The sequence below is a fragment of the Argiope bruennichi genome, chromosome 10 (genome assembly GCF_947563725.1).
Source record: "Argiope bruennichi chromosome 10, qqArgBrue1.1, whole genome shotgun sequence".
NCBI classification, from domain to species: domain Eukaryota; kingdom Metazoa; phylum Arthropoda; class Arachnida; order Araneae; family Araneidae; genus Argiope; species Argiope bruennichi.
The window spans coordinates 22,405,720-22,426,495 of record NC_079160.1 but is presented as its reverse complement, the minus strand read 5'-3'; the positions used below and the strand labels follow the sequence as shown (position 1 = coordinate 22,426,495).

General features: G+C 34.8%; 31 non-coding genes across 31 annotated transcripts; all 31 read right to left on the bottom strand.

The window, feature by feature from the left end:
• Window positions 1–4,311: 4,311 nt before the first annotated feature.
• Window positions 4,312–4,395, bottom strand: Trnal-uaa (transfer RNA leucine (anticodon UAA)). The gene has a single exon. It is a non-coding gene; the product is annotated as a tRNA-Leu (tRNA).
• Window positions 4,396–7,120: 2,725 nt separating this feature from the next.
• On the bottom strand, window positions 7,121–7,204 carry Trnal-uaa (transfer RNA leucine (anticodon UAA)). Its single transcript has one exon. It is a non-coding gene; the product is annotated as a tRNA-Leu (tRNA).
• Window positions 7,205–7,564: 360 nt separating this feature from the next.
• Trnal-uaa (transfer RNA leucine (anticodon UAA)) lies at window positions 7,565–7,648 on the bottom strand. Its single transcript has one exon. It is a non-coding gene; the product is annotated as a tRNA-Leu (tRNA).
• Window positions 7,649–8,008: 360 nt separating this feature from the next.
• On the bottom strand, window positions 8,009–8,092 carry Trnal-uaa (transfer RNA leucine (anticodon UAA)). Its single transcript has one exon. It is a non-coding gene; the product is annotated as a tRNA-Leu (tRNA).
• Window positions 8,093–8,452: 360 nt separating this feature from the next.
• Window positions 8,453–8,536, bottom strand: Trnal-uaa (transfer RNA leucine (anticodon UAA)). Its single transcript has one exon. It is a non-coding gene; the product is annotated as a tRNA-Leu (tRNA).
• Window positions 8,537–8,896: 360 nt separating this feature from the next.
• Window positions 8,897–8,980, bottom strand: Trnal-uaa (transfer RNA leucine (anticodon UAA)). The gene has a single exon. It is a non-coding gene; the product is annotated as a tRNA-Leu (tRNA).
• Window positions 8,981–9,340: 360 nt separating this feature from the next.
• Trnal-uaa (transfer RNA leucine (anticodon UAA)) lies at window positions 9,341–9,424 on the bottom strand. Its single transcript has one exon. It is a non-coding gene; the product is annotated as a tRNA-Leu (tRNA).
• Window positions 9,425–9,784: 360 nt separating this feature from the next.
• Trnal-uaa (transfer RNA leucine (anticodon UAA)) lies at window positions 9,785–9,868 on the bottom strand. The gene has a single exon. It is a non-coding gene; the product is annotated as a tRNA-Leu (tRNA).
• Window positions 9,869–10,228: 360 nt separating this feature from the next.
• Window positions 10,229–10,312, bottom strand: Trnal-uaa (transfer RNA leucine (anticodon UAA)). Its single transcript has one exon. It is a non-coding gene; the product is annotated as a tRNA-Leu (tRNA).
• A 360-nt stretch (window positions 10,313–10,672) lies between these two features.
• Window positions 10,673–10,756, bottom strand: Trnal-uaa (transfer RNA leucine (anticodon UAA)). Its single transcript has one exon. It is a non-coding gene; the product is annotated as a tRNA-Leu (tRNA).
• Window positions 10,757–11,116: 360 nt separating this feature from the next.
• Window positions 11,117–11,200, bottom strand: Trnal-uaa (transfer RNA leucine (anticodon UAA)). Its single transcript has one exon. It is a non-coding gene; the product is annotated as a tRNA-Leu (tRNA).
• A 360-nt stretch (window positions 11,201–11,560) lies between these two features.
• Window positions 11,561–11,644, bottom strand: Trnal-uaa (transfer RNA leucine (anticodon UAA)). Its single transcript has one exon. It is a non-coding gene; the product is annotated as a tRNA-Leu (tRNA).
• Window positions 11,645–12,004: 360 nt separating this feature from the next.
• Window positions 12,005–12,088, bottom strand: Trnal-uaa (transfer RNA leucine (anticodon UAA)). Its single transcript has one exon. It is a non-coding gene; the product is annotated as a tRNA-Leu (tRNA).
• A 360-nt stretch (window positions 12,089–12,448) lies between these two features.
• On the bottom strand, window positions 12,449–12,532 carry Trnal-uaa (transfer RNA leucine (anticodon UAA)). Its single transcript has one exon. It is a non-coding gene; the product is annotated as a tRNA-Leu (tRNA).
• A 360-nt stretch (window positions 12,533–12,892) lies between these two features.
• Window positions 12,893–12,976, bottom strand: Trnal-uaa (transfer RNA leucine (anticodon UAA)). The gene has a single exon. It is a non-coding gene; the product is annotated as a tRNA-Leu (tRNA).
• Window positions 12,977–13,336: 360 nt separating this feature from the next.
• Window positions 13,337–13,420, bottom strand: Trnal-uaa (transfer RNA leucine (anticodon UAA)). The gene has a single exon. It is a non-coding gene; the product is annotated as a tRNA-Leu (tRNA).
• Window positions 13,421–13,780: 360 nt separating this feature from the next.
• Window positions 13,781–13,864, bottom strand: Trnal-uaa (transfer RNA leucine (anticodon UAA)). The gene has a single exon. It is a non-coding gene; the product is annotated as a tRNA-Leu (tRNA).
• Window positions 13,865–14,224: 360 nt separating this feature from the next.
• Trnal-uaa (transfer RNA leucine (anticodon UAA)) lies at window positions 14,225–14,308 on the bottom strand. The gene has a single exon. It is a non-coding gene; the product is annotated as a tRNA-Leu (tRNA).
• A 360-nt stretch (window positions 14,309–14,668) lies between these two features.
• Window positions 14,669–14,752, bottom strand: Trnal-uaa (transfer RNA leucine (anticodon UAA)). The gene has a single exon. It is a non-coding gene; the product is annotated as a tRNA-Leu (tRNA).
• Window positions 14,753–15,556: 804 nt separating this feature from the next.
• Window positions 15,557–15,640, bottom strand: Trnal-uaa (transfer RNA leucine (anticodon UAA)). The gene has a single exon. It is a non-coding gene; the product is annotated as a tRNA-Leu (tRNA).
• Window positions 15,641–16,000: 360 nt separating this feature from the next.
• Trnal-uaa (transfer RNA leucine (anticodon UAA)) lies at window positions 16,001–16,084 on the bottom strand. The gene has a single exon. It is a non-coding gene; the product is annotated as a tRNA-Leu (tRNA).
• A 360-nt stretch (window positions 16,085–16,444) lies between these two features.
• Window positions 16,445–16,528, bottom strand: Trnal-uaa (transfer RNA leucine (anticodon UAA)). The gene has a single exon. It is a non-coding gene; the product is annotated as a tRNA-Leu (tRNA).
• Window positions 16,529–16,888: 360 nt separating this feature from the next.
• Window positions 16,889–16,972, bottom strand: Trnal-uaa (transfer RNA leucine (anticodon UAA)). Its single transcript has one exon. It is a non-coding gene; the product is annotated as a tRNA-Leu (tRNA).
• Window positions 16,973–17,332: 360 nt separating this feature from the next.
• Trnal-uaa (transfer RNA leucine (anticodon UAA)) lies at window positions 17,333–17,416 on the bottom strand. Its single transcript has one exon. It is a non-coding gene; the product is annotated as a tRNA-Leu (tRNA).
• Window positions 17,417–17,776: 360 nt separating this feature from the next.
• On the bottom strand, window positions 17,777–17,860 carry Trnal-uaa (transfer RNA leucine (anticodon UAA)). Its single transcript has one exon. It is a non-coding gene; the product is annotated as a tRNA-Leu (tRNA).
• A 360-nt stretch (window positions 17,861–18,220) lies between these two features.
• Trnal-uaa (transfer RNA leucine (anticodon UAA)) lies at window positions 18,221–18,304 on the bottom strand. The gene has a single exon. It is a non-coding gene; the product is annotated as a tRNA-Leu (tRNA).
• A 360-nt stretch (window positions 18,305–18,664) lies between these two features.
• On the bottom strand, window positions 18,665–18,748 carry Trnal-uaa (transfer RNA leucine (anticodon UAA)). The gene has a single exon. It is a non-coding gene; the product is annotated as a tRNA-Leu (tRNA).
• A 360-nt stretch (window positions 18,749–19,108) lies between these two features.
• On the bottom strand, window positions 19,109–19,192 carry Trnal-uaa (transfer RNA leucine (anticodon UAA)). Its single transcript has one exon. It is a non-coding gene; the product is annotated as a tRNA-Leu (tRNA).
• A 361-nt stretch (window positions 19,193–19,553) lies between these two features.
• On the bottom strand, window positions 19,554–19,637 carry Trnal-uaa (transfer RNA leucine (anticodon UAA)). Its single transcript has one exon. It is a non-coding gene; the product is annotated as a tRNA-Leu (tRNA).
• Window positions 19,638–19,997: 360 nt separating this feature from the next.
• Window positions 19,998–20,081, bottom strand: Trnal-uaa (transfer RNA leucine (anticodon UAA)). The gene has a single exon. It is a non-coding gene; the product is annotated as a tRNA-Leu (tRNA).
• Window positions 20,082–20,441: 360 nt separating this feature from the next.
• Trnal-uaa (transfer RNA leucine (anticodon UAA)) lies at window positions 20,442–20,525 on the bottom strand. Its single transcript has one exon. It is a non-coding gene; the product is annotated as a tRNA-Leu (tRNA).
• Between the last annotated feature and the right edge of the window lie 251 nt (window positions 20,526–20,776).

The following is a 20,776-nucleotide window of genomic DNA, read 5'->3' as shown; positions in this document are numbered from 1 at the left end:
CACACACACACACACACACACACACACACACACACACACACTTAATTTACAACAAGGGAAATTATTCAAACCATTCCCTGAAATTCAGTCCAATTTCCATTCCTTCAACAAATATTTAATCGTGTATTTTTTCCGTTGCCAAAAATTAGAGAAGAAAGAACCTGTTAAATAATATCTGCGTAATTTGTTTACAAGACAAAAAAAAAAAAAAAATAATTACAGTGCCTCCAAAGTTAGATGAACAAGACATTTACTTTTTAAAAATAGTGTTATGATGTCATAGAAATTATCTCCATTAGAAAGTTTCATGTGCACAATAAACAGAGCTTATAGGTAAAATAACATGGCTTTGATGTCAGACAGTTAGGTGGAGTTATGAACATGAAATTATATCTAATCGACTTATCTGAAATGAAATGTATAATCAATATATAACCAGTATTCTTATTTAACCAGCTGATCGATTAACTGACTTAGATGTGTGTGTGTCAGGTTTTGAAAATGCAATGTTTTAATGTTTTCAAGTTTCGCTTTTTAATTATATATTCTTATTTCATACGTATTTTTTTTAAATTTATTTTTTGCAAAAATACCAAAAATATAAGTATTTTATAGCATTTTTCAAACTATTAATTTGAACGTGGTCACATCACTTATTTTGACAAACGAATGCTAAACATCAAAGAGACAAATGCTGCAAAATTTTGCCCCTTAAAAAACCATTCAAAACAGAACCACCTTGATAAATCAAGAAGGGTCCACGACATTCAGCAATCACTTTAATCAGCAAAATGCCTCGCATTAAAATTCTTGCGCCAAATCTTTCCTGTCTTTTCTTGTCAGAACGGAGAATTTAAACCTCAAGAGATTCCATATATTTTCGCAAGATAAAGAGGATTCTTCCTTACATCTTCTTCTCATAATACGTTCTCATCAACTCCAGAAGAAAAAAAAATGAATAATAAACTGCCCGCAGGCCACTTGATGAATCAGATAACATTCAAGAGAGAAAAAAAATCACGGCAACTGTAACTAAGTGACCTTTGTTGAACTGGCCCTCATTAATGCATTATCGGGAAAGATATTTTTTTTCTTTTTATTCCGAGTTTTATTTGTTTATGATTCGGCTTCTGTGGACGCCGTTGAAAGAAATATCAGCTAAATCTGAATTTATTACCGGGAAAGTAAAAGCTGGCAAGTTTTGGCGGATTTCATGATTGCGAACACTTATCAGCAAAAAATTTTTTCATGTAAAAGAAAAAACAAAACAAAAAAGAATAATGATGCCAAACCTGTTCAGAGAATTTTTTGAATAAAATATAAAGGCCAATGTAACATGACACGACACGTAAAAGGAGGATACTATGTAAAAATAACGCTGATTGAAAAATACAATGTTGAAAGCTTAAGATCATATGTCATTATTTAATGTTAAGAATCTGACATCAGGTTTAAAAGGTTGCGAGGAAGTGATCGGAATATTCTTTTGGATTTTATTTGTATGTTTTATCGATGGATAAGCTCAGCAAAAACGAGAGTGGTAACTTTCAGGAGTTCAGTTAGATAATTGATTTGATACCGAAGCTCCATGTTTCTCAAACGCTTTACTTTCTAGTGCAATACGAAATATAGAGAAAGTATTATAATCGTCAAAGAATTCGAACTCAAAAATTTGACGAATCTCCACATTTTATACATCCCTGAATTTTACACATCTGAAAAAAAAAATGTTTGCCTCTGCCAAAGATATCTCAAAAAACGCTTTGAGCCAGGCAGATGAAATTTCGTATATGATCTTTACACCTAAATTGTTAATTTCTATCAAATGTATTCAAAGGATGTCCATCTAATTGTTGGAATATAAGTTAACACGATATCTGCAAAATAAAAAGATGTAGATTGAAAAAATTCGGTATGCAGATTTTACATCCACAGAATAGAACACCTATCAAATTTTGAACCAAACCAAACAAAGGCTTGTGGGCTTGTGCTTTCAAAAACGTGTAAACGCGATAACTCGAAAAGGAAGTCTGTTTGTCCGGATGTTTGAATATAACATGAGAACTACAAGAGAGCTAGATGAATAAAATTTGGTGCACAGATTATAGACTCCTATTCAATTTTTCTCCTATCCTTCGGTCTGTACTATATCTTACTCTTATCAAATTTTGATGCAAATCCAACAAGGGGCTGTTGAATTTGTCATACGATGTTACGATAATACGATGTCGTCTGTTGGCCTGTATTTTCTTTTGTAGTTGTTCATGTTAAATTATATTCGCACAATGGGACTGACAGACTTCCTCTGATCTGATTTTGCTCAAAATCTTTATAGAAATCTCCAAATGTGGTATAAAAACTTCTAGAGCAAAGCTTTTTTGAGTTATCTTTGTCATAGACAGATGGACGGACATTTTCCAAAAATGCGTTTTTTGAACTGACAGAGGTCTAAAAGATGGAGATTCATCAAAATCTCAAGTTAGAATTTTTTTGAAGATTACAATATTTTCTTTATATTACGTATACGAGAAAGTAAAGTGTTGCATTTTTATAACAACCTGACAAAAAATATTTTCATCCAACATTCACTGAATGTTGACATCTCTTAATGTAAGTGAGAACAAAATCATATTTAGTAAATATTTCAAATATATGCTAAGCGTCTACGTCCCTGAGGTCGTACGTATCATCCTCGTCATCTGACCACGGTTCAAAATGACGAGGTCCGTCCCAAAACAGCCCTAGTGTTGCTTTACAACGGGACGTTAATATAACTAAACCCTGAGGAATGTCGACATGACATTTGCTAAGTATAGATCTTTCATAATAACATGGAAGATCGATAAAAGTGATAAATTACACATAGTTCACAATAATAACATAAAGGATAGTATATAATAAAACATAAATATGAAATTTCGACATCATATGTGTTTGAAAGTCCAATGGATGCTCTTTTAAATTATATATATATATATATATATATATATATATATATATATATATATATATATATATATATATATATATATATATATATATATATATATATATATATATATATATATATAAGCAGTTTCAAGCCGAAGAGAAGGCATTTTGAATGTTTAAACTTATTTCCATTTTCGATTTATTCCATTTCTAGAGGCATAATTTATGTACAAGAAGCAATGACGAAATGACCTCCGTTCATGAGTAATACAAGAGCTGAAGAGTGAAAGAGACCAAATTTATTTTTTTTTAATTATATTAGAGCATGAGATTCTGATAGGATATCTTTGATATGTGTCGATTCAGGTAAGAGGATTTAGGCATTTTTAAAAGAATGTTGCAAAGCATTAAGGATTTTTCTCCCTTCACTCGGAGTGTGAGAACCTACTGATTAAAGCAGTTTTACAGAACTCGTGTAGCGTTAATGAAATAAAAAAGGTGGAATTGGATCAGGAAATAAAAGATTATTTTAGAATGAAATTAATATGAAAATTTGGAAATAAATTAAGATGTAAATTAGGTAAAGAGATATCATTACATATATATATATATTGTAAAACCAGACAATCAGTAGTTTTTTTATTTTAATTAGAAGTATATGTATCTCCCCTATATGTAAAACCGTATATTTTAGAAAATGTAGACATAATTATAACAAAAATCAAAAGATTACTTGTTTTGTGTACGCTGATGTGGACATTATCTCACTCGCCTAAGCCTAAATGCTTCGTTACTATTTGATTTTCTTATAGTCTTTTCAGTCGAATTTCTTTCGCAAGCTGTTCTCTCCTCCGTAATATGAACTCCATCAATCAAAAACATGAAAGAATAATGTAAAGTTCTTTTAAACTACAAAAAAGTGTTTGAGAAATCATACATAGCATCTTACCTTAAAACGATGAATAAGTAAGAAAGAGGCAAAGACCGTGATTCCAAAACAATCAAAGTAAAGAGACACACACACTAAAAAAATATGCTTAACCGCTTAACTGTTTTCCCCGTATGAAGAACGTGTATCGTATTATCGAAATTTGAAAGTTGTAAGCAAAAAATAAATCATTTATAACGATTATAATTAAATATAAAAATGACTTCGAATACATAGAAAAGTGAAGTATTCAATGGATTTACATTTGAATCAAAATAAAAAAATATTCCCAAAATAGAAGGTGTCATCTTATTAGATAGTAAGGGAAACAAAACAGTTAAGTGGTAAAGAAGAACAGTTTACTACTAGCTTTATTTTTCGAAAACATCGAATCTATTTTAAACTTGCTGGTGTTGTTCTGAATTTAATATTTTAAAAGAAATGCACACATGTATCAGAAGTGGGGTTCGAACCCACGCTCTCTTTAGAGAACCATAGCTTAAATCTGGCGCCTTAGACCGCTCGGCCATTCTGACTGCATACGTACGAGCATTCCAATCGATTCGAATGGGGTCAATTCACGGTCACGTGTCAGGTACCAAACAAACCACTTCTGTTCAATTTTCAACCGTTCTGCGCATGTCGTGATGTCTGCCGATAACGTTGACGAAACCATTGGTTTAGTAAATATTACGCTAGCCAATCAATTATTAAAAACTTCTGATTTTTTTAAAGATATTATTTTGAATCATTTTCTCCAAATTTTCTTAGTTATATAATTTTATTTCTTGCATTAAAATTTTAATTACTATTTAATTAATTAATTATTATTGTTTTTGCATAATTAATTAACATCGCTTTATAATTCGTTTGGTGCCACTTTATTCTTTTCTTTCCCATATCCTTTCCTCCCTTCCTTTTTTATCCCAAGGATACATTTTTACAAATGATTGTGGCAGTGTTTTTGAAAAATTACATATGTCCTTTTTTACATATTATTTAAATATTATTGAATGTTGAATCTTATGAATATAGTTCCCCCCAGTTAGTTCTTTTTAAAAATAATTATTACTCTTAGATAAGTTAATATTTTAAAGCTTACTAATAAAATTATTATATATTTTTTTTCTTATGTAATTACTTTTATAAATATTGAGACTTTGATGTTTTCAGTTTGCTCAGAGGAAAGAACATGAAACTCAAATTAGTATATATCGAATAAATTATGTTTACAATTTCAAATTATGAAATATAGAAGGTATGGATATCTTTTTTTTTTAAATCTATGCAACTTATGAATAAATAATTTCATTTTAATTTATAGAAATCATTAAAGGAAAACAAACAAAATCACGCTTTCATAATTTTTATTTACACATTACAAATATATATATATATATATATATATATATATATATATATAGAAAGAGAGAGATAGAGATAAAATATATGTGATAATTATTTTTAAAAAGATGATCAAATGGATGTTTCAATGTACTCACTAATTCAAAAAACTAAAAAACTATTTATCAACATTTATTTTTCTGGACACTTAGAAAAAATATAAACACAGTATGACAAGAATGTTAATGTAAATGATGAAATCAATTTTATTCAACAGAAACATTCTAAATACTAAACAACAGTTTTTTTTTATCACGAATAAAAACATTATGTTGAACAATATACTTTTAAAGCAGAACATTTATGAAATTTTTTTAAATGTTAAAGTTACATTGAATGAATATCATAAAATAAAACATACAATACAGTAAATTTAATAAACAAGAATAAGGTCATGATATATATATATATATATATATATATATATATATATATATATATATATATATATATATATATATATATATATATATACAGAGAGTGAGAGAGAGAGAAGAGAGATTAAGATGAGTTAGAAGAAACACTTTTATGCTTTTACAGAATTTTATAATTCAAAATTGATATGTTAAAAAAATAGAAAAAAAAGTGAAACATGCATGTAGCAATGAAGTTGGGAATAAATAAATGCTGATATGGCAACTGATTTTCAATGAAAAGACCCATATTTATTAAAACAGAAATCACTGAGGTGCAAAATGATATAACATGATATTATGATAACAGTCAATTTCAGTTTAAATACAATAAACTATTGCCATTTCATTTTTAAGAAAAGAAAATTTGTTTGATATCAATTCCCTTTGAATCCATCACAAATCTGCAAATGTAATTAGGAAACTCGTAATATTCACTTCCACCTAAGTTTAGCATTATAGCAGTTATTATTTTTGCAACAAGAATTTGTGTACTTACATTAATTAAATTTAGATAAGATTTTGTAAAAAAATGCAATGTAATATTCATGCAAACATTTTAAAACCTTCTAAGCATATTCAAAATTATCAGAAATTTCATCAAATGTGAATAAAGTAAATTAGAAATGCACTCATAATTTTGTTTGATTGTTTATGACTGCAAATCGCTTACCGATTTCTTTTTCTTCGAAGAGTTTTTCTAACAAATTACTGGAAGAGCTATATTTAATAAATGGACACACACTGAATGAGTTCTTCCAAACGATCGGAGCATATCACCGACTTCGAAGGCTTGAAAAAATCTATACCAAAGCTATCAACCCAAGTCAGGATTGTTGAAAGGAAAATAAGAAAACATTTTATCAAGACAGTCACTCTTGTGTTTCGCATTAAAGCATGCATAAATCAGCACACCAGTATTTATTCTTTTAACATATAATAAGAGGAAAGAAAATGACTCAAAAATTATAACTTCAAATATAAACAAAAAAATCCGCTTCATACTTGGCGGAGAACGTTAATGGCAGACTGATCGACGAAAGCGCTGCGGATGAAACTTAAATGCCATGCGCAAGAAGTACATCACACGTGACTTTTACGTCACATGAATTGACCCCATTACTTTCATCTATGAGAAAGCACACAATAGGAGACGCCGTCACGGCCATTGAAAAATCAATACAATTCGAAAAAGAAAACGAAGATTGTTTCGTCATATTTTTTATCGCTTTCTCTCACTTTGTGGTAAAAAAATGATTGTGAATCAATTACTTAGAAAAATGTTTCTTACTTATTTGAGTAACTACGCACATGTTCAAATAGATGGAATTGGGGACCGAAAGACGTTCTTCAACTTACTGCTTATGAAATACTGAAAGTTAAAATCTATTTTAGCTTGCTGGTTTTGTTCTGTATTTAATATTTTAAAAGAAATGCACACATGTGTCAGAAGTGGGGTTCGAACCCACGCTCTCTTTCGAGAACCAGAGCTTAAATATGGCGCCTTAGACCGCTCGGCCATTCTGACTGCATGCGTATGAGCATTCAAATCGATTCGAATTACTTTCATCTATAAGAAGGCACACAATCGGAGAAGACGTCACTGCCGGCGAAAAGTCAATACATTCGAAAAAGGAAACAAAGTTTATTTCGCCATATCTTTAATGGCTCTCTCTTTCTCACTTTGTGGTAAAAAATTGATTCTGAATTTATTACTTAGAGAAATGTTTCTTACTTATTTGAGTAACTACGCACATGTTCAAATAGATGGAATTGGGGACCGAAAGACGTTCTTCAACTTCCTGCTTATGAAATACTGAAAGTTAAAATCTATTTTAGCTTGCTGGTTTTGTTCTGTATTTAATATTTTAAAAGAAATGCACACATGTGTCAGAAGTGGGGTTCGAACCCACGCTCTCTTTCGAAAACCAGAGCTTAAATCTGGCGCCTTAGACCGCTCGGCCATTCAGAATGCATGCGTATGAGCATTCCAATCGATTCGAATTACTTTCATCTATAAGAAGGCACACAATCGGAGAAGACGTCACTGCCGGCGAAAAGTCAATACATTCGAAAAAGGAAACAAAGTTTATTTCGCCATATCTTTAATGGCTCTCTCTTTCTCACTTTGTGGTAAAAAATTGATTCTGAATTAATTACTTAGAGAAATGTTTCTTACTTATTTGAGTAACTACGCACATGTTCAAATAGATGGAATTGGGGACCGAAAGACGTTCTTCAACTTACTGCTTTTGAAATACTGAAAGTTAAAATCTATTTTAGCTTGCTGGTTTTGTTCTGTATTTAATATTTTAAAAGAAATGCACACACGTGTCAGAAGTGGGGTTCGAACCCACGCTCTCTTTCGAGAACCAGAGCTTAAATATGGCGCCTTAGACCGCTCGGCCATTCTGACTGCATGCGTATGAGCATTCCAATCGATTCGAATTACTTTCATCTATAAGAAGGCACACAATCGGAGAAGACGTCACTGCCGGCGAAAAGTCAATACATTCGAAAAAGGAAACAAAGTTTATTTCGCCATATCTTTAATGGCTCTCTCTTTCTCACTTTGTGGTAAAAAATTGATTCTGAATTAATTACTTAGAGAAATGTTTCTTACTTATTTGAGTAACTACGCACATGTTCAAATAGATGGAATTGGGGACCGAAAGACGTTCTTCAACTTACTGCTTATGAAATACTGAAAGTTAAAATCTATTTTAGCTTGCTGGTTTTGTTCTGTATTTAATATTTTAAAAGAAATGCACACACGTGTCAGAAGTGGGGTTCGAACCCACGCTCTCTTTCGAGAACCAGAGCTTAAATATGGCGCCTTAGACCGCTCGGCCATTCTGACTGCATGCGTATGAGCATTCCAATCGATTCGAATTACTTTCATCTATAAGAAGGCACACAATCGGAGAAGACGTCACTGCCGGCGAAAAGTCAATACATTCGAAAAAGGAAACAAAGTTTATTTCGCCATATCTTTAATGGCTCTCTCTTTCTCACTTTGTGGTAAAAAATTGATTCTGAATTAATTACTTAGAGAAATGTTTCTTACTTATTTGAGTAACTACGCACATGTTCAAATAGATGGAATTGGGGACCGAAAGACGTTCTTCAACTTACTGCTTATGAAATACTGAAAGTTAAAATCTATTTTAGCTTGCTGGTTTTGTTCTGTATTTAATATTTTAAAAGAAATGCACACACGTGTCAGAAGTGGGGTTCGAACCCACGCTCTCTTTCGAGAACCAGAGCTTAAATATGGCGCCTTAGACCGCTCGGCCATTCTGACTGCATGCGTATGAGCATTCCAATCGATTCGAATTACTTTCATCTATAAGAAGGCACACAATCGGAGAAGACGTCACTGCCGGCGAAAAGTCAATACATTCGAAAAAGGAAACAAAGTTTATTTCGCCATATCTTTAATGGCTCTCTCTTTCTCACTTTGTGGTAAAAAATTGATTCTGAATTAATTACTTAGAGAAATGTTTCTTACTTATTTGAGTAACTACGCACATGTTCAAATAGATGGAATTGGAGACCGAAAGACGTTCTTCAACTTACTGCTTATGAAATACTGAAAGTTAAAATCTATTTTAGCTTGCTGGTTTTGTTCTGTATTTAATATTTTAAAAGAAATGCACACACGTGTCAGAAGTGGGGTTCGAACCCACGCTCTCTTTCGAGAACGAGAGCTTAAATCTGGCGCCTTAGACCGCTCGGCCATTCTGACTGCATGCGTATGAGCATTCCAATCGATTCGAATTACTTTCATCTATAAGAAGGCACACAATCGGAGAAGACGTCACTGCCGGCGAAAAGTCAATACATTCGAAAAAGGAAACAAAGTTTATTTCGCCATATCTTTAATGGCTCTCTCTTTCTCACTTTGTGGTAAAAAATTGATTCTGAATTAATTACTTAGAGAAATGTTTCTTACTTATTTGAGTAACTACGCACATGTTCAAATAGATGGAATTGGGGACCGAAAGACGTTCTTCAACTTCCTGCTTATGAAATACTGAAAGTTAAAATCTATTTTAGCTTGCTGGTTTTGTTCTGTATTTAATATTTTAAAAGAAATGCACACATGTGTCAGAAGTGGGGTTCGAACCCACGCTCTCTTTCGAGAACCAGAGCTTAAATCTGGCGCCTTAGACCGCTCGGCCATTCAGAATGCATGCGTATGAGCATTCCAATCGATTCGAATTACTTTCATCTATAAGAAGGCACACAATCGGAGAAGACGTCACTGCCGGCGAAAAGTCAATACATTCGAAAAAGGAAACAAAGTTTATTTCGCCATATCTTTAATGGCTCTCTCTTTCTCACTTTGTGGTAAAAAATTGATTCTGAATTAATTACTTAGAGAAATGTTTCTTACTTATTTGAGTAACTACGCACATGTTCAAATAGATGGAATTGGGGACCGAAAGACGTTCTTCAACTTACTGCTTTTGAAATACTGAAAGTTAAAATCTATTTTAGCTTGCTGGTTTTGTTCTGTATTTAATATTTTAAAAGAAATGCACACACGTGTCAGAAGTGGGGTTCGAACCCACGCTCTCTTTCGAGAACCAGAGCTTAAATATGGCGCCTTAGACCGCTCGGCCATTCTGACTGCATGCGTATGAGCATTCCAATCGATTCGAATTACTTTCATCTATAAGAAGGCACACAATCGGAGAAGACGTCACTGCCGGCGAAAAGTCAATACATTCGAAAAAGGAAACAAAGTTTATTTCGCCATATCTTTAATGGCTCTCTCTTTCTCACTTTGTGGTAAAAAATTGATTCTGAATTAATTACTTAGAGAAATGTTTCTTACTTATTTGAGTAACTACGCACATGTTCAAATAGATGGAATTGGGGACCGAAAGACGTTCTTCAACTTACTGCTTATGAAATACTGAAAGTTAAAATCTATTTTAGCTTGCTGGTTTTGTTCTGTATTTAATATTTTAAAAGAAATGCACACACGTGTCAGAAGTGGGGTTCGAACCCACGCTCTCTTTCGAGAACCAGAGCTTAAATATGGCGCCTTAGACCGCTCGGCCATTCTGACTGCATGCGTATGAGCATTCCAATCGATTCGAATTACTTTCATCTATAAGAAGGCACACAATCGGAGAAGACGTCACTGCCGGCGAAAAGTCAATACATTCGAAAAAGGAAACAAAGTTTATTTCGCCATATCTTTAATGGCTCTCTCTTTCTCACTTTGTGGTAAAAAATTGATTCTGAATTAATTACTTAGAGAAATGTTTCTTACTTATTTGAGTAACTACGCACATGTTCAAATAGATGGAATTGGGGACCGAAAGACGTTCTTCAACTTACTGCTTATGAAATACTGAAAGTTAAAATCTATTTTAGCTTGCTGGTTTTGTTCTGTATTTAATATTTTAAAAGAAATGCACACACGTGTCAGAAGTGGGGTTCGAACCCACGCTCTCTTTCGAGAACCAGAGCTTAAATATGGCGCCTTAGACCGCTCGGCCATTCTGACTGCATGCGTATGAGCATTCCAATCGATTCGAATTACTTTCATCTATAAGAAGGCACACAATCGGAGAAGACGTCACTGCCGGCGAAAAGTCAATACATTCGAAAAAGGAAACAAAGTTTATTTCGCCATATCTTTAATGGCTCTCTCTTTCTCACTTTGTGGTAAAAAATTGATTCTGAATTAATTACTTAGAGAAATGTTTCTTACTTATTTGAGTAACTACGCACATGTTCAAATAGATGGAATTGGGGACCGAAAGACGTTCTTCAACTTACTGCTTATGAAATACTGAAAGTTAAAATCTATTTTAGCTTGCTGGTTTTGTTCTGTATTTAATATTTTAAAAGAAATGCACACACGTGTCAGAAGTGGGGTTCGAACCCACGCTCTCTTTCGAGAACGAGAGCTTAAATCTGGCGCCTTAGACCGCTCGGCCATTCTGACTGCATGCGTATGAGCATTCCAATCGATTCGAATTACTTTCATCTATAAGAAGGCACACAATCGGAGAAGACGTCACTGCCGGCGAAAAGTCAATACATTCGAAAAAGGAAACAAAGTTTATTTCGCCATATCTTTAATGGCTCTCTCTTTCTCACTTTGTGGTAAAAAATTGATTCTGAATTAATTACTTAGAGAAATGTTTCTTACTTATTTGAGTAACTACGCACATGTTCAAATAGATGGAATTGGGAACCGAAAGACGTTCTTCAACTTACTGCTTATGAAATACTGAAAGTTAAAATCTATTTTAGCTTGCTGGTTTTGTTCTGTATTTAATATTTTAAAAGAAATGCACACACGTGTCAGAAGTGGGGTTCGAACCCACGCTCTCTTTCGAGAACCAGAGCTTAAATATGGCGCCTTAGACCGCTCGGCCATTCTGACTGCATGCGTATGAGCATTCCAATGGATTCGAATTACTTTCATCTATAAGAAGGCACACAATCGGAGAAGACGTCACTGCCGGCGAAAAGTCAATACATTCGAAAAAGGAAACAAAGTTTATTTCGCCATATATTTAATGGCTCTCTCTTTCTCACTTTGTTGTAAAAAATTGATTCTGAATTAATTACTTAGAGAAATGTTTCTTACTTATTTGAGTAACTACGCACATGTTCAAATAGATGGAATTGGGGACCGAAAGACGTTCTTCAACTTACTGCTTATGAAATACTGAAAGTTAAAATCTATTTTAGCTTGCTGGTTTTGTTCTGTATTTAATATTTTAAAAGAAATGCACACACGTGTCAGAAGTGGGGTTCGAACCCACGCTCTCTTTCGAGAACCAGAGCTTAAATCTGGCGCCTTAGACCGCTCGGCCATTCTGACTGCATGCGTATGAGCATTCCAATCGATTCGAATTACTTACATCTATAAGAAGGCACACAATCGGAGAAGACGTCACTGCCGGCGAAAAGTCAATACATTCGAAAAAGGAAACAAAGTTTATTTCGCCATATCTTTAATGGCTCTCTCTTTCTCACTTTGTGGTAAAAAATAGATTCTGAATTAATTACTTAGAGAAATGTTTCTTACTTATTTGAGTAACTACGCACATGTTCAAATAGATGGAATTGGAGACCGAAAGACGTTCTTCAACTTACTGCTTATGAAATACTGAAAGTTAAAATCTATTTTAGCTTGCTGGTTTTGTTCTGTATTTCATATTTTAAAAGAAATGCACACATGTGTCAGAAGTGGGGTTCGAACCCACGCTCTCTTTCGAGAACCAGAGCTTAAATATGGCGCCTTAGACCGCTCGGCCATTCTGACTGCATGCGTATAAGCATTCCAATCGATTCGAATTACTTTCATCTATAAGAAGGCACACAATCGGAGAAGACGTCACTGCCGGCGAAAAGTCAATACATTCGAAAAAGGAAACAAAGTTTATTTCGCCATATCTTTAATGGCTCTCTCTTGGTCACTTTGTGGTAAAAAATTGATTCTGAATTAATTAGTTAGAGAAATGTTTCTTACTTATTTGAGTAACTACGCAAATGTTCAAATAGATGGAATTGGGGACCGAAAGACGTTCTTCAACTTACTGCTTATGAAATACTGAAAGTTAAAACTTATTTTAGCTTGCTGGTTTTGTTCTGTATTTCATATTTTAAAAGAAATGCACACATGTGTCAGAAGTGGGGTTCGAACCCACGCTCTCTTTCGAGAACCAGAGCTTAAATCTGGCGCCTTAGACCGCTCGGCCATTCTGACTGCATGCGTATGAGCATTCCAATCGATTCGAATTACTTTCATCTATAAGAAGGCACACAATCGGAGAAGACGTCACTGCCGGCGAAAAGTCAATACATTCGAAAAAGGAAACAAAGTTTATTTCGCCAAATCTTTAATGGCTCTCTCTTTCTCACTTTGTGGTAAAAAATTGATTCTGAATTAATTACTTAGAGAAATGTTTCTTACTTATTTGAGTAACTACGCACATGTTCAAATAGATCGAATTGGGGACCGAAAGACGTTCTTCAAGTTACTGCTTATGAAATACTGAAAGTTAAAATCTATTTTAGCTTGCTGGTTTTGTTCTGTATTTAATATTTTAAAAGAAATGCACACACGTGCCAGAAGTGGGGTTCGAACCCACGCTCTTTTTCGAGAACCAGAGCTTAAATCGGGCGCCTTAGACCGCTCGGCCATTCTGACTGCATGCGTATGAGCATTCCAATCGATTCGAATTACTTTCATCTATAAGAAGGCACACAATCGGAGAAGACGTCACTGCCGGCGAAAAGTCAATACATTCGAAAAAGGAAACAAAGTTTATTTCGCCATATCTTTAATGGCTCTCTCTTTCTCACTTTGTGGTAAAAAATTGATTCTGAATTAATTAGTTAGAGAAATGTTTCTTACTTATTTGAGTAACTACGCAAATGTTCAAATAGATGGAATTGGGGACCGAAAGACGTTCTTCAACTTACTGCTTATGAAATACTGAAAGTTAAAACTTATTTTAGCTTGCTGGTTTTGTTCTGTATTTCATATTTTAAAAGAAATGCACACATGTGTCAGAAGTGGGGTTCGAACCCACGCTCTCTTTCGAGAACCAGAGCTTAAATCTGGCGCCTTAGACCGCTCGGCCATTCTGACTGCATGCGTATGAGCATTCCAATCGATTCGAATTACTTTCATCTATAAGAAGGCACACAATCGGAGAAGACGTCACTGCCGGCGAAAAGTCAATACATTCGAAAAAGGAAACAAAGTTTATTTCGCCAAATCTTTAATGGCTCTCTCTTTCTCACTTTGTGGTAAAAAATTGATTCTGAATTAATTACTTAGAGAAATGTTTCTTACTTATTTGAGTAACTACGCACATGTTCAAATAGATCGAATTGGGGACCGAAAGACGTTCTTCAAGTTACTGCTTATGAAATACTGAAAGTTAAAATCTATTTTAGCTTGCTGGTTTTGTTCTGTATTTAATATTTTAAAAGAAATGCACACACGTGTCAGAAGTGGGGTTCGAACCCACGCTCTCTTTCGAGAACCAGAGCTTAAATCGGGCGCCTTAGACCGCTCGGCAATTCTGACTGCATGCGTATGAGCATTCCAATCGATTCGAATTACTTTCATCTATAAGAAGGCACACAATCGGAGAAGACGTCACTGCCTACGAAAAGTCAATACATTCGAAAAAGGAAACAAAGTTTATTTCGTCATATCTTTAATGGCTCTCTCTTTCTCACTTTGTGGTAAAAAATTGATTCTGAATTAATTACTTAGAGAAATGTTTCTTACTTATTTGAGTAACTACGCACATGTTCAAATAGATGGAATTGGGGACCGAAAGACGTTCTTCAACTTACTGCTTATGAAATACTGAAAGTTAAAATCTATTTTAGCTTGCTGGTTTTGTTCTGTATTTAATATTTTAAAAGAAATTTACACACGTGTCAGAAGTGGGGTTCGAAACCACGCTCTCTTTCGAGAACCAGAGCTTAAATATGGCGCCTTAGACCGCTCGGCCATTCTGACTGCATGCGTATGAGCATTCCAATCGATTCGAATTACTTTCATCTATAAGAAGGCACACAATCGGAGAAGACGTCACTGCCGGCGAAAAGTCAATACATTCGAAAAAGGAAACAAAGTTTATTTCGCCATATCTTTAATGGCTCTCTCTTTCTCACTTTGTGGTAAAAAATTGATTCTGAATTAATTAGTTAGAGAAATGTTTCTTACTTATTTGAGTAACTACGCACATGTTCAAATAGATGGAATTGGAGACCGATAGACGTTCTTCAACTTACTGCTTATGAAATACTGAAAGTTAAAATCTATTTTAGCTTGCTGGTTTTGTTCTGTATTTAATATTTAAAAAAAAATGCACACATGAGTCAGAAGTGGGTTTCGAACCCACGCTCTCTTTCGAGAACCAGAGCTTAAATCTGGCGCCTTAGACCGCTCGGCCATTCTGACTGCATGCGTATGAGCATTCCAATCGATTCGAATTACTTTCATCTATAAGAAGGCACACAATCGGAGAAGACATCACTGCCGGCGAAAAGTCAATACATTCGAAAAAGGAAACAAAGTTTATTTCGCCATATCTTTAATGGCTCTCTCTTTCTCACTTTGTGGTAAAAAATTGATTCTGAATTAATTACTTAGAGAAATGTTTCTTACTTATTTGAGTATCTACGCACATGTTCAAATAGATGGAATTGGGGACCGAAAGACGTTCTTCAACTTACTGCTTATGAAATACTGAAAGTTAAAATCTATTTTAGCTTGCTGGTTTTGTTCTGTATTTAATATTTTAAAAGAAATGCACACATGTGTCAGAAGTGGGGTTCGAACCCACGCTCTCTTTCGAGAACCAGAGCTTAAATCTGGCGCCTTAGACCGCTCGGCCATTCTGACTGCATGCGTATGAGCATTCCAATCGATTCGAATTACTTTCATCTATAAGAAGGCACACAATCGGAGAAGACGTCACTGCCGGCGAAAAGTCAATACATTCGAAAAAGGAAACAAAGTTTATTTCGCCATATCTTTAATGGCTCTCTCTTTCTCACTTTGTGGTAAAAAATTGATTCTGAATTAATTACTTAGAGAAATGTTTCTTACTTATTTGAGTAACTACGCACTTGTTCAAATAGATGGAATTGGGAACCGAAAGACGTTCTTCAACTTACTGCTTATGAAATACTGAAAGTTAAAATCTATTTTAGCTTGCTGGTTTTGTTCTGTATTTAATATTTTAAAAGAAATGTACACACGTGTCGGAAGTGGGGTTCGAACCCACGCTCTCTTTCGAGAACCAGAGCTTAAATCTGGCGCCTTAGACCGCTCGGCCATTCTGACTGCATGCGTATGAGCATTCCAATCGATTCGAATTACTTTCATCTATAAGAAGGCACACAATCGGAGAAGACGTCACTGCCGGCGAAAAGTCAATACATTCGAAAAAGGAAACAAAGTTTATTTCGCCATATCTTTAGTGGCTCTCTCTTTCTCACTTTGTGGTAAAAAATTGATTCTGAATTAATTACTTAGAGAAATGTTTCTTACTTATTTGAGTAACAACGCACATGTTCAAATAGAAGGAATTGGGGACCGAAAGACGTTCTTCAACTTACTGCTTATGAAATACTGAAAGTTAAAATCTATTTTAGCTTGCTGGTTTTGTTCTGTATTTAATATTTTAAAAGAAATGTACACACGTGTCAGAAGTGGGGTTCGAACCCACGCTCTCTTTCGAGAACCAGAGCTTAAATCTGGCGCCTTAGACCGCTCGGCCATTCTGACTGCATGCGTATGAGCATTCCAATCGATTCGAATTACTTTCATCTATAAGAAGGCACACAATCGGAGAAGACGTCACTGCCGGCGAAAAGTCAATACATTCGAAAAAGGAAACAAAGTTTATTTCGCCATATCTTTAATGGCTCTCTCTTTCTCACTTTGTATTAAAAAATTGATTCTGAATTAATTAGTTAGAGAAATGTTTCTTACTTATTTGAGTAACTACGCACATGTTCAAATAGATGGAATTGGAGACCGAAAGACGTTCTTCAACTTACTGCTTATGAAATACTGAAAGTTAAAATCTATTTTAGCTTGCTGGTTTTGTTCTGTATTTAATATTTTAAAAAAAATGCACACATGTGTCAGAAGTGGGGTTTGAACCCACGCTTTCTTTCGAGAACCAGAGCTTAAATCTGGCGCCTTAGACCGCTCGGCCATTCTGACTGCATGCGCATGAGCATTCCAATCGATTCGAATTACTTTCATCTATAAGATGGCACACAATCGGAGAAGACGTCACTGCCGGCGAAAAGTCAATACATTCGAAAAAGGAAACAAAGTTTATTTCGCCATATCTTTAATGGCTCTCTCTTTCTCACTTTGTGGTAAAAAATTGATTCTGAATTAATTACTTAGAGAAATGTTTCTTACTTATTTGAGTAACTACGCACATGTTCAAATAGATGGAATTGGGGACCGAAAGACGTTCTTCAACTTACTGCTTATGAAATACTGAAAGTTAAAATCTATTTTAGCTTGCTGGTTTTGTTCTGTATTTAATATTTTAAAAGAAATGCACACACGTGTCAGAAGTGGGGTTCGAACCCACGCTCTCTTTCGAGAACCAGAGCTTAAATATGGCGCCTTAGACCGCTCGGCCATTCTGACTGCATGCGTATGAGCATTCCAATCGATTCGAATTACTTTCAACTATAACAAGGCACACAATCGGAGAAGACGTCACTGCCGGCGAAAAGTCAATACATTCGAAAAAGGAAACAAAGTTTATTTCGTCATATCTTTAATGGCTCTCTCTCTCTCACTTTGTGGCAAAAAATTGATTCTGAATTAATTACTTAGAGAAATGTTTCTTACTTATTTGAGTAACTACGCACATGTTCAAATAGAAGGAATTGGGGACCGAAAGACGTTCTTCAACTTACTGCTTATGAAATACTGAAAGTTAAAATCTATTTTAGCTTGCTGGTTTTGTTCTGTATTTAATATTTTAAAAGAAATGTACACACGTGTCAGAAGTGGGGTTCGAACCCACGCTCTCTTTCGAGAACCAGAGCTTAAATCTGGCGCCTTAGACCGCTCGGCCATTCTGACTGCATGCGTATGAGCATTCCAATCGTTTCGAATTACTTTCATCTATAAGATGGCACACAATCGGAGAAGACGTCACTGCCGGCGAAAAGTCAATACATTCGAAAAAGGAAACAAAGTTTATTTCGCCATATCTTTAATGGCTCTCTCTTTCTCACTTTGTGGTAAAAAATTGATTCTGAATTAATTACTTAGAGAAATGTTTCTTACTTATTTGAGTAACTACGCACATGTTCAAATAGATGGAATTGGGGACCGAAAGACGTTCTTCAACTTACTGCTTATGAAATACTGAAACTTAAAATCTATTTTAGCTTGCTGGTTTTGTTCTGTATTTAATATTTTAAAAGAAATGCACACATGTGTCAGAAGTGGGGTTCGAACCCACGCTCTCTTTCGAGAGCCAGAGCTTAAATCTGGCGCCTTAGACCGCTCGGCCATTCTGACTGCATGCGTATGAGCATTCCAATCGATTCGAATTACTTTCATCTATAACAAGGCACACAATCGGAGAAGACGTCACTGCCGGCGAAAAGTCAATACATTTGAAAAAGGAAACAAAGTTTATTTCGCCATATCTTTAATGGCTCTCTCTTTCTCACTTTGTGGTAAAAAATTGATTCTGAATTAATTACTTAGAGAAATGTTTCTTACTTATTTGAGTAACTACGCACATGTTCAAATAGAAGGAATTGGGGACCGAAAGACGTTCTTCAACTTACTGCTTATGAAATACTGAAAGTTAAAATCTATTTTAGCTTGCTGGTTTTGTTCTGTATTTAATATTTTAAAAGAAATGTACACACGTGTCAGAAGTGGGGTTCGAACCCACGCTCTCTTTCGAGAACCAGAGCTTAAATCTGGCGCCTTAGACCGCTCGGCCATTCTGACTGCATGCGTATGAGCATTCCAATCGATTCGAATTACTTTCATCTATAAGAAGGCACACAATCGGAGAAGACGTCACTGCCGGCGAAAAGTCAATACATTCGAAAAAGGAAACAAAGTTTATTTCACCATATCTTTAATGGCTCTCTCTTTCTCACTTTGTGGTAAAAAATTGATTCTGAATTAATTACTTAGAGAAATGTTTCTTACTTATTTGAGTAACTACGCACATGTTCAAATAGATGGAATTGGGGACCGAAAGACGTTCTTCAACTTACTGCTTATGAAATACTGAAAGTTAAAATCTATTTTAGCTTGCTGGTTTTGTTCTGTATTTAATATTTTAAAAAAAAATGCACACACGTGTCAGAAGTGGGATTCGAACCCACGCTCTCTTTCGAGAACCAGAGCTTAAATCTGGCGCCTTAGACCGCTCGGCCATTCTGACTGCATGCGTATGAGCATTCCAATCGATTCGAATTACTTTCATCTATAAGAAGGCACACAATCGGAGAAGACGTCACTGCCGGCGAAAAGTCAATACATTCGAAAAAGGAAACAAAGTTTATTTCGCCATATCTTTAATGGCTCTCTCTTTCTCACTTTGTGGTAAAAAATTGATTCTGAATTAATTACTTAGAGAAATGTTTCTTACTTATTTGAGTAACTACGCACATGTTCAAATAGATGGAATTGGGGACCGAAAGACGTTCTTCAACTTACTGCTTATGAAATACTGAAAGTTAAAATCTATTTTAGCTTGCTGGTTTTGTTCTGTATTTAATATTTTAAAAGAAATGCACACAGGTGTCAGAAGTGGGGTTCGAACCCACGCTCTCTTTCGAGAACCAAAGCTTAAATCTGGCGCCTTAGACCGCTCGGCCATTCTGACTGCATGCGTATGAGCATTCCAATCGATTCGAATTACTTTCATCTATAAGAAGGCACACAATCGGAGAAGACGTCACTGCCGGCGAAAAGTCAATACATTCGAAAAAGGAAACAAAGTTTATTTCGCCATATCTTTAATGGCTCTCTCTTTCTCACTTTGTGGTAAAAAATTGATTCTGAATTAATTACTTAGAGAAATGTTTCTTACTTATTTGAGTAACTACGCACATGTTCAAATAGATGGAATTGGGGACCGAAAGACGTTCTTCAACTTACTGCTTATGAAATATTGAAAGTTAAAATCTATTTTAGCTTGCTGGTTTTTTTCTGTATTTAATATTTTAAAAGAAATGCACACATGTGTCAGAAGTGGGGTTCGAACCCACGCTCTCTTTCGAGAACCAGAGCTTAAATCTGGCGCCTTAGACCGCTCGGCCATTCTGACTGCATGCGTATGAGCATTCCAATTGATTCGAATAACTTTCATCTATAAGAATGCACACAATCGGAGAAGACGTCACTGCCGGCGAAAAGTCAATACATTCGAAAAAGGAAACAAAGTTTATTTCGCCATATCTTTAATGGCTCTCTCTTTCTCACTTTGTGGCAAAAAATTGATTCTGAATTAATTACTTTGAGAAATGTTTCTTACTTATTTGAGTAACTACGCACATGTTCAAATAGAAGGAATTGCGG